Source organism: Lactuca saligna, chromosome 2 (assembly GCF_052625555.1).
Source record: "Lactuca saligna cultivar CGN05327 chromosome 2, ASM5262555v1, whole genome shotgun sequence".
Classification (NCBI taxonomy): domain Eukaryota; kingdom Viridiplantae; phylum Streptophyta; class Magnoliopsida; order Asterales; family Asteraceae; genus Lactuca; species Lactuca saligna.
Genome location: NC_136418.1, coordinates 163292315 through 163303548, shown reverse-complemented (window position 1 = coordinate 163303548; position 11234 = coordinate 163292315).

Genomic DNA, 11234 nt, shown 5'->3' with positions numbered 1-11234 from the left:
AAAACTAATTCTGATGGAAAATTTTCCCAAGGATATGATGAACAATGGGAGACAAACTGGGAGATTTTGTGTCGAACAGAAATGCTCCCTTTAACTCCCAAACCACTATGCACATTACTGCTAGCTTATAAACACAAGCACCCATGATTGGCTCTATCAGCCTCGGGTTGGAATACCAACATATCGAATCCAATCAACCACAGGGTTGAAATTCTTAGGGTTTGTTGGCCTACCGCCTAAACTCTACCGCTCCCCCAGAGCCTCCGTGCCTACGACTTACAGTCAGCCCGCACCGAGTATCTTGGTCTACTGCCTCAACCCTACCGCTCCTCCTAGGCCTCCGTGCGTACGACTTACAGTCGGCCCGCACTGGGTATCTTGGCCTACTGCATAGAGCAGGACTGCCTCAACCTACCCAAATACAATGTGTCGCCATTGGCAATCAGGAGAAAAATCTAACCTGGTTCCCAGAACCTGAAAGACAAGAACATTCTAACCCAACAACCCTCGATTTCACCATCGATAACATCACACCTTTCTCCTGAAACTCGCGACTCACACCACAAACCAAAAGATTCCCTTACTTACCTCACTGACTTCCAGAATGCATGCCTCACACGGATACACTTGCGATTCTCAACGCAAGTTTCCAATATTAACCATCCTGAAATGCCCATCCATGAATCCACCCCCAAGTTGTTGCCTGAAGATACCACAAATCATACAGAAAGATGCTCAAACAGGTCAATAGCGAACCTCTCCCAATCCGAATCCGTATGATACACTAAAACCTTAGTATAACCTTTGACTATCTGCCATGCCATTACCAACCTCCGAACCGATGAGAGAAGATCATCAAACCAAGAACTTCTACATTTCATCCGATCCCTAACAACAACTTGCGAACAAGCAGAAATACAGAGCAAACATTCCTCAAATTCATTCTGATACTTGATGGGCACTCCCAACGGACCTTAATCATTCCTTATCCAAACCAACTGATTTATGGGTTCTCCGATCCCCATCAACTCGTTACTGCCGAGAGTATCACAAATAGACTAAATGAATAATCTTGACCATTAGGCCCACAGTCCATGACTGGAATGCTCCTGATCTCATACCAAACTTATCGGTATTACATTGCTTGCATAACATTATGGGTCCTAAAGATACTTTCCTCATTTCACTGCCTTGAGGGGACCCAATCACCGTCCCGCACAACACTGAACGCGCACCACTATGTTGCAACCCTACCATGTACAATTCCTTATAGAACAAGTTGCTACCTAAGCAAAACCTTATGAACCATGGTCGCACACGACCGGCGAGTAGGATAATGGTTGACCCCTTGATCCAATTCTAAAGTTATAACCCAATCGAACCCCGCACATAAGTTGAACTGAACTCCAATGCTGCCTTTTACACCAATCCTAAAAGAATCACCTTGATCAAGACTGAACAGATTCCATCAATACACATCAAGCTCTCGAAGACTTCCAAGGCAATCCCAAAGGTTGCCAAACCAGAGTCTGCTATGAATAGGAAATTCCACTCTACACTGAGGGAAAACTTACCCAAGGACCAAGGGAAACACAAAAATATTGCATTGGAAGGTGTGTTACGCATTGCTTGTTGTTAACTGTCGCCTCTTGAATCCTTCTAGGAATTTCTGCTGAAAGACAAACTAAATGACCAATGGTCGATGACATCCTGACACCTAAACCAGAGAATCACAAACCCACTTAGAGCTGAACATACCCGCTTCTGGAGAGGTTCACTGATCAATATATACCAACAAATCTGAAACAGAAGTTCGAACAACAACTGACAAAACCTTCAATTCCTGACACTCAACCTGAGAATTCCCAATTCTCTGCCACTTAGGGTTCTAACTACCATCCATTGGCTCGAAACTAATCCATAACTCAATCCAGCTCAACCGGGTACGATCATTTCTGACCTCGAAATGAATGACACGCGTGAAGGAGTCCTTTCGATATGGATCAATCGAATCCCAAGAGAAACCTGAATTTCGGCTGAAGACTTCCGGCATGCAGAATGACATGTAACGACCCTTAATAACCTAAAATAGCAGAAAGTCGACCCGGGATATAACCTACCTAATCCAATAAAATTCCAACACGATACAATTCCCGATACAATCCCAATGACAATCTGATACCCGACCTACCCGAAAATATGGTACTAAACTTGACTCGCAAGATACTCATGCCACAACAATCCACTTGCGCTCAGTAGCGCTAAAATACTGCTGCCAACCCTTGCAACCAACGGACCCCGAGCTGGAAATACAACCTGACCCTGGGGTCACAAGCCTGCTCACTCCTGTGAACTCGGAAAAACTGAAAGGGTACAACCCTTGCCATAGATGATAAAATTCTAATCCATCAATCAACCATTCTACTTCCCATCCTCTAATGAACTCTAACTACCTACAATCCCTTAATAATAAAATTCCCCTAACACTTCCAATGACCTAACGACTCATGAAGTTGCACAACACATAGATCAGACAAAACAGGTAACTAACCCGAAGTTACTGCTTACCCATATTCAACAAGATTCCAAGGCAAAACAAATACGGATCAAGGAAAATTTAACCATAATATTATTTACAGAATGGGTGTTTCCAATTACATACCAGATATTTCTTACGGCTCGACTTTGACCTCCTGAGGAACGATGACCGTTGGAATCCGAATTCCATCTATACCCAAAGTAGGACAGTTGGACCTGAAATGACCTGGCTGGTGACATTGAAAGCATATCCGATCCTTCTTTCAATCACGTTGCACACGCGCTCTCTCTCCGTACTTGAAACACTTGAACTTGTGACAAGCAAATCTGTGGGTTCCCCTACACTTGCCACACATCTCCTGGTCCTCCTGGCTTCCAGTACCCAGGTCAACAACCTCCGACTCTTCATCCTCTGCTGAAAGGTCCCTCATCCTCTTTCCTATTTGTGACCCCACAACAGACACCCCCCCCAGTAGTCATCCCATTAGCAACATCTCTCACAGTTTGCAAGGCTTCAATTTGCTCCTCGAGCTTGGTGATCACCCTTACGGTGACCCAGTTCACGACACCTAATAATTCTTCTTGCAAAATATGAGATACCTCCACAGAAATCATCTCCCGCATTTGATCAACAGACAATACCGACATATCCTGGCCACTAGCTCTTGATCCTGATCTGAATCCCGCCTCAGATCGTCTCGTCATCACCATGTTGAACATAAACTAGGGAGATATTAGATGAACGCATATCATAATAGGGAAGCCAATTCCCAACAGAACCCTGGGGGTTGTAACTTCCTTGTTATGTGTATGGGTCTTGTGCTTTCAGTAGTACAGGCCTATACTGCCTTCCAAACCTTCCTATATTTGTCTTAAGTATCATCACAACGCCTTAAAAATATACATAAGCATGGGTAAGTGCTCAATCCTCACTCCTAGAGGAAGGCTAAATATCTCATAACTGGCCGATTGACCCTGCACAAATCATCCATCCTACCGCCAACATCCACACGACCCTCCATTGGTGCCAAATAGTTATTGCATGAACACTATCACATACCCCATGACTTAAACAACCCTAGGCTAAAAGATTCAATCCCACAACGATTGGACTCAGACAAGAGCTAGGCAACAGGACCAAATCCTCTAACCTATAACCATTTAACCCATGAAGTATGTGACTTAACGCATCCATCCAATAACTAATTCACACACAACAATCAATGAGGTACTCTACACAAGCTAAGGCATCAAAGATCAGGCAATTCTATCATGCAATTCCTGAAAATCCCTAGCCTATCGCTAGCATGTTGTTCTAACATATCTCAATATCAAATAGCAGTATGGTATTTTGGGGTCTACTTACTGGCTCCGGCTGATCGTGCACTCTGCATCCTCCTTTAGTATTTTGAAAACCATTTGAAAATCCTTTCCTTAGTTTGAGACTGGATTCACACAATTGTTCCTTCAATTCACTCAAACTAAGGTTCTGACACCAACTTGTAACATCCAATAAAATTCAAGCAAATTTAAAACTTTTTCAAACATCCAAAAACCATTAGTTATTAAAAAATATTTTCAAAATAGTTTCATATCAGAGTATCCCAGAAATCAAAGTCATAAAATGTGAGGAGGTGCACACTCAAGCTTTCGCCTTTCCAGGATCATCCGAAGTAGTTGAAACAAAATCAACAATTGTAAGCCTGAAGCTTAGTGAGTTCTCCTAAAATACCAATGACATACAAACCAGAATAATATCATAACAAACAGCACACATACTAATCCATCAGCCTGAGTGGACCACCTCGCAAGCCCTACAACCTATCTAGACCGCTCTCGAGCCTTCGGCATGTCTGGACCGCCTCGTAGGGCCTACAACCTATCCGGACTGCTCGCTAGGCCTTCAGCCTAACTGGACCGCCTCGTAGGGCCTTTAGTCTATCTGGGCCACTCTAGGTCTGTTGGCCTTCATCACAAAGCAGGACCACCTCAACCCAACCCCCAATCAAATAATCATGTGTACATAAATATCATACACTAGCATATACAAATAGTTAGACCGATCTAACAGATCACTAATCATAGCATCATCCTATATACCTAGATATCGACCTAATAGGTCACTAACATAACATCATCCTATATACCACGATACCGACCTAACACTTCACTAACATAGCATCATGCAATAAACGCGGATACAAATCCAAAAGGGTCGGCATTGGTGCCTTCGACCCTGTTAGTATAGTGAGGACAACTCACCTCGAATGGCAGATAAATCTCATAATTATTGTAGATGCTACGAACCGGCTTCCATTAACTGAACCAAACAACCAAACCATTCTTTAATAATTACCATGGCAAAACCACCCAACACTAATCCTATAAATAGTCCAACTAACCAAGCCCCCAATTGGCCCAAGCCCATTAGGCCCAAACAAGGCCTAACTACATTAGGCCCATTAATGCCCAATTCATTATCTAAGGCCCATTGGGGAAAGCTCAGTAAGGCAAGCCCAATCAGAAGTCCAATACTCTAAAATCCTTAGTCCAACACCAAGCTAGCCAATAATCAAAGAGTCCAAAACTTGCACAGGAGCTACTCACATCGTGAGCACCTTATGCTCACATCTTGAGGTCGTGATTTCAACCCAAAAACTTCCTCAAATACGCTCTCATGTCGTGAGGCTTCATTCCTCACGTTGTGAGTCCAGATCTGAAAAATGAGCATTAAGCTCCATATCCGTTAAGACTTAACATGTGACAGTCTAGAGGGTCTTCCATGAACCCAAGGACCATAAAAATCTAAGCTTTTCGGTCACGTTTCCCCAATACATGACTTAAACACCAACTTGGGTCAAAATGAAGGAATAAGGGCCAAGACTCAAACTTGGAGTCCAAAACTTGCACCAAAAAACAGATCCAAGGGTTCTAACATAGCAAATGACTTAATGGTCCTTAAAGTTTCTAACTTTATGGACCTCATGCGTGATACTTCAAGATCCCATGCAAAGAAGGTAACGATAACCTAGATCTAGTAAGATTAGAAGAGAAAGGTGGGATCTTTGAGACTTACTGGAGGCTTATGAACTCAGAAGTGCCACTAGAAGGAGCTTATCTTATCCAAGGGAACCTCCACAAGATCTTCTTCTTCTTCTTCTTCTTCAAAGAAATCAACCACTATAGCACACCAATACCATCAACAATGGCTCAAGGGCTTAAGCCGAATCTAGGGTTTTATAGTGACTTGGGAGTGAAAGAGGCTAAGGAGAAACAACCCTAATCATCTCATACCATTAAATATCCGAAAAGTAGGGTTTTGGTGCACCAAACGCTCCTCACGTCATGAGCACTTCATGCTCACGTCGTGAGCCTTAAATGAGCTTGGTCAACAAGTCAATGATCACTCACCCGAACTACTCCAACTTCAAACGGCCATAACTTCTTCGTTTCAACTCCATTTTTGACGTTCTTTATATCCACGGAAAGGTGGCGAGAAGATCTACGCATCTATCAACTTATCCTCACCTCAAAACCTTCCAAACGAAAATCCAAAATTTATAAAGAGCTCGAATTGCCACTTTACCGATATACCCCTTGGCTCTAAGACATAACTCAAACTCCCAAATCACCTCAATTACATTATCCGTACCTAAATAGGTCTAGACCTCTCTTTTCCAAAGGCCCTAAGCCTTTATGATAACCTATCTTCAGGCTACATTCCCAAATTAGGAAAGTGATTCGGAACAGGGCGTTACATATTACAATCCATGCATACTGATAGGAACATGGTGTCCAAATATTTTCCTTAAAGGTGTGTTCCGTTAATGATAATAATAGGACACAAAGTTGTTTGAAACGCTCAAACCTAAAGTGCATTTACTATGACATCATTTAACCGGACACGTGTGTAATAACATAAATTATAAAGAAGTCATTAGAAGAAATATTATTGCACAACCGATAGCCATGAAAAAGTATTCAAATTTGTTGTCATAACTCGTCTTTATATGTGTAACTATCCCTGGATTCTTCTTCTCCAAGTTGTAACAATATAAAGGCAGTCTTTGAAAGCTTTCTTTAGGTGTCCCTATCAATAGATTTAGAGCATACATTTTAGCACTCCATATTTGCCAATATGAAATATGTACACTAAGACGGTCATTTAAAGTTGTTTGTATCGATTTTCCTCGCAACATATTGATGGGTTTTGGTCATAAGACATCCTATGTGCTCATACAAACCCTAATGCTTGGATCTAGGTTTCTCTATTGTACATGCTTTGAATCCAAGACTATAAACCCTAATTCTATCATATGGAAATCGATATTAACGTATAATTAGGTTTAAGATGTTACCTTGATTGTTATGTAGCAATAACAATCCCAAATCTCCTTGAATTGACTTTGGAAGGCTTAGAGTCACAAGTGTCACTCCTCTAATGGCTTACAAACACCATAAGCAAGAGGATGAAGATGAGAGAGGTTGGAGGCTGCCCAAAAACGTGTGAAACCCTAGAAATATCATTAGCCATGTTTTTTTAGCCTTAAGGGGTTTTATATAGTTGGGCTATTAGGGTTATCTAACAAGGAAACCCTAATTTGGATGCTTAAGCCCTAAGCAACTCATAGACTCCTTTAATTAAGCCCATGGACGAATTCCTTATGGGTTTCCCATTAGAATTCGTCCATCCCTTAATATAAGGCAATCCATGGCCTAAATTGCAATTATCTTATAATTACAATTCCAGTCCCTTAAGTTTAATTAATCTCTTTTAGTCACAAAACTAATTACCAATTAATTATTGACTAATATTAATTAAGCAATATGATTTCTCCTTTAATATATTATTCCCATAATATATTAATAAATCATATTTAATCCTTTATCTCCATAATTCATCCTATCAAGTTGCTTTGGTGAAGGCAACCCAAAAGGACCATGCACCATCGGGTCAAGTACATACCAAAATAGTTATGGACTTAGACACTAATCTAACAGTCTCCCACTTGGATAAGTCTAATAACTATTATGCGTATGACTTCAGATCTTGATCTGCAATCATAGCTTTCCAAAGCCGTTGCCAACTCTGATCATATCAGATACGCGTGTCCTTAGATAAGGGATCATATATTCCTCCATTCTAGATATCATATAAGACATGATTTCTAATCATTCTCTTTGTACTACTTCTCGATTTCTGATTTATGACGACAGACTAACTGAACAAATCAAATTAGCCCTCGCCCGGCCGAGCATTTACGTTTGTCATCACTAAACCATCGAGGGGCCCAAAGATATCGCTTTTATCCTTCTTTGGATAAAAGGAACAAATAAACTTTGATATAATGCTTGCTTGCACACACTAACCAAATCACACACAACAATATGTTTTATAACACTAAGTTACTAGTGCGTTTACATATTATCAATGTGCAACCGATTAGCAAGATACAACTCACACATCTCGGTTTCAAGAATATAAGATGTTATCGTCTCACTAATCACTCGAGATAGTGATCCAAGTGAGCGTGGGTTTAATCCAATGCTCAAATCATATTCATAAGCACTCATGAACGTTGCAGCAAACATTTGCTTATGTCTAATACTCTTTTAGACAATCCACACACCAATTCACGACAGTCTTCATTCATATCTACTTCCAACATATGAACGACTGTGGCCCGTTTGAATAATTCGATTATTCTTAATAAACTCAATTATTCTGGAAGTCAAAACATGCAAGGTGAAACACAAGAATAATACTAATCCCATATGGCCTCAACCCTTTGAGCATAAATAAAACACGTTTTATTTATCACCATATCGATTACTCATTATTTGTCGTTTCGGGTAATCAACTTCTTACTTGAACTATTACACTTGTCCCATGCTCCTAGCATGCACACAATATTTACCTATGGTTCTTACTTTGTGAAATAGACAAATTGAACACATTTCCAATCATTCTCATTTTACAACTCCAAATCCTTTTTCATAAGTGTAAGAATATCAAATTCTCGCTACTTATAGAATATGCTAGATTCTAACACTTTATGCAACGATCCTTTCGTAATGTCACTGCACCAAAGTCACAAAGACTATTGCCAATGATATTACAAAGTCCTATATCGGAGATTGTTACAAGACAATTCCTTAGATATGATGTCTCTCTCTCAAAGTACATTCCTTTGAACATCCTTTTGCATAAAAGTTTCTAATCTAGACATAGATTTTCAATATTTACTTCCTAATATGAACACGCTTCCATATTTTCCTCATGACAACTCATTCTTAATAGAATCTTTTCTATTTGTAATGATATCGATATGGTCCATCCAATATGGAAACATTTCCATATTTTTCCAATACTATACTTCCAACTACTCACAAGCGACCAATCCTCGTCGAACTTTGGATTGTCCTTTGATAGTTGTTTAATTATTTTAGTAAAAACCAATTCTAGTCTCTTTTCCCTCTAAATGCGCTAGACATTTGGAAAATTTTAGAATGGTCAGACATTAAAGCATTTGCAATCGATCCTATACCCGAAGCGTATGGGACACGACGCATAATGTTTTATTTGCTATGTTCTCAAAATTCGAATTGTGAAGAGGAATACCGTAATCATAATCGAAATTTTAAGAACACACAATGTACCTTTGACTAAATTTATTAACATTCCACAACCTAATCCTTTAGATTTGAAATGAAGCATAATATTCTCTCCCTTAATTATAGCAAAACAACTTTATAACTCTTACAACTTTGCAAAGTATGACTCTTGTTTTCTATAATTAATATTGTCAACTATGCAATACGTGCCTTAATAATCATACAATCATAACATTTATGCTCCCACTATCATGATGATTATTATAAAACATAATACTTATGCTCCCACTAGCTTCGACATGTATTCATAAACATCTTAACTTTCAGAAAAACAATACTTATTGAATTTCTTAAGTTCATGTTTCTAATACTTAGTGCTTTGATAATCTTTTATAAAGGATTCTTGAACTTATACACCTTTTCCTTCGATAGTTCATATGTGTGTCTAAACAATTAAGACTAATTGCCAAACCTTAAATTATGGAAAGGGATGCCGTAACCATAATCGAATTTGAGAATGCAATTTTACAATCACTATCTTCTTAAAATCTTTCTTAGTGAAAGCATTTTCTCACAATCATTTTCATGAAGGAGGAAATCTTATGACACTTAGATTTAAACGGTGTATGTGTTCCTATCCATGTGAATTTGTTAAAAACCAAAGTTTATGACAAATTCAAACTCATATGGATCGAACTTTCTTAATCTTGACTTCTTGCCTTATGGTAGCACAGCTGCCCACCACGTCTTCCAAGTAGTTAAGCAGCTCACCTTTTCCTATCAATGTACTTTCCATTGATCAAGGTCCTTGCCTTTTATGCATTCAAATGAGAACTCATAGGACTCACATGCATAATTAACTCGATTGGATTGGCACAGAAATAAAATAATGTCTTCACGATAGGTTGTAAACCTCAACTCGCGTGCTAGTGATGATCGATAAGGTATATTTGATTTGTTCTTGAAACTTTTCAAGACTATTAAGACTCCCACTGACTCCTTGACATATATGATTCTATTATCAAAACATTTCTTGACAAACAAATATTCAAGAGTTAGTGTAGCTTTTATCAAAACAAAACACTTCATAATTTTGGTCTTAGTTGGTCTTTGTCTTATCCAAGACATCACAACTTTCCACAATTGATGAATGTTATAAACCTTCTTAATACTATTCACTCAATGTCATAATCTTGACTTTAAGACTTGTTTTGGAACGAAGTATGATTGACTTCTTGATTTGACCATTTCTTCAATCTTTGATTCCTCTTCTTGGACATACAATTGTACCAAGACTCACTTAGAGGATCAATTGAGATATGGTTCTTAATCATTAAGACCTATCATAAAGCATAAAATCTACTCTCCCTTCTTTTTAGAATGGAGAAACTCTTATCTTTCTGCCTACTTGATTCTTCTTATTCGTTTTGCTATTGATCTAAACCCTTTAATCAATTCAAAATTACACTTAATCTTGTAAGTGTAATCATATTTACTAAGCCTTTAGTAAATCATGACGAATATCTTTGTTACTCTTATGGTGAACTTGATCAACACACAACTTTGTGTACTCGATCTCCTAGTCCTTCACTTGACACTTTGTCAATGAATTAGTCTAATTTCCAAATATGAAATTTCTCATTCATCGTGCAACCAGGTTGCATGATTCCAAGTTTCTGTCCAATTGAAACTTGGGCGATGAGAAAGTCTCCCTATTTGGTAAATTCTTAACTTTCCATAACACAATAAGAAACAAATCCATTATTGCTATTAATTTTAACATCAATTTTTCATACACGCCATTGTAAGGATAAATAAATAAAATTTAAAATCAAAAATTTATTTTATTGCGGAAAAATTTGTCCTTACAATGCAACTCATTGAAAAACTTATGCTAATACATCTTTCTTAGCAATCTAATTCTAACTCTAAGTAGTAGCTCAAGAATCTAATCTTCGAGAAACGCGATAGAAATCCATTCCTTCACGGTTAGATTCTGCTCACTTCTTCCCTTAAGCTTCTTTTCTTTTCTTTGATCCTTCTAAACATCAATTGTAATCTTATCACATTATGTATTCAGA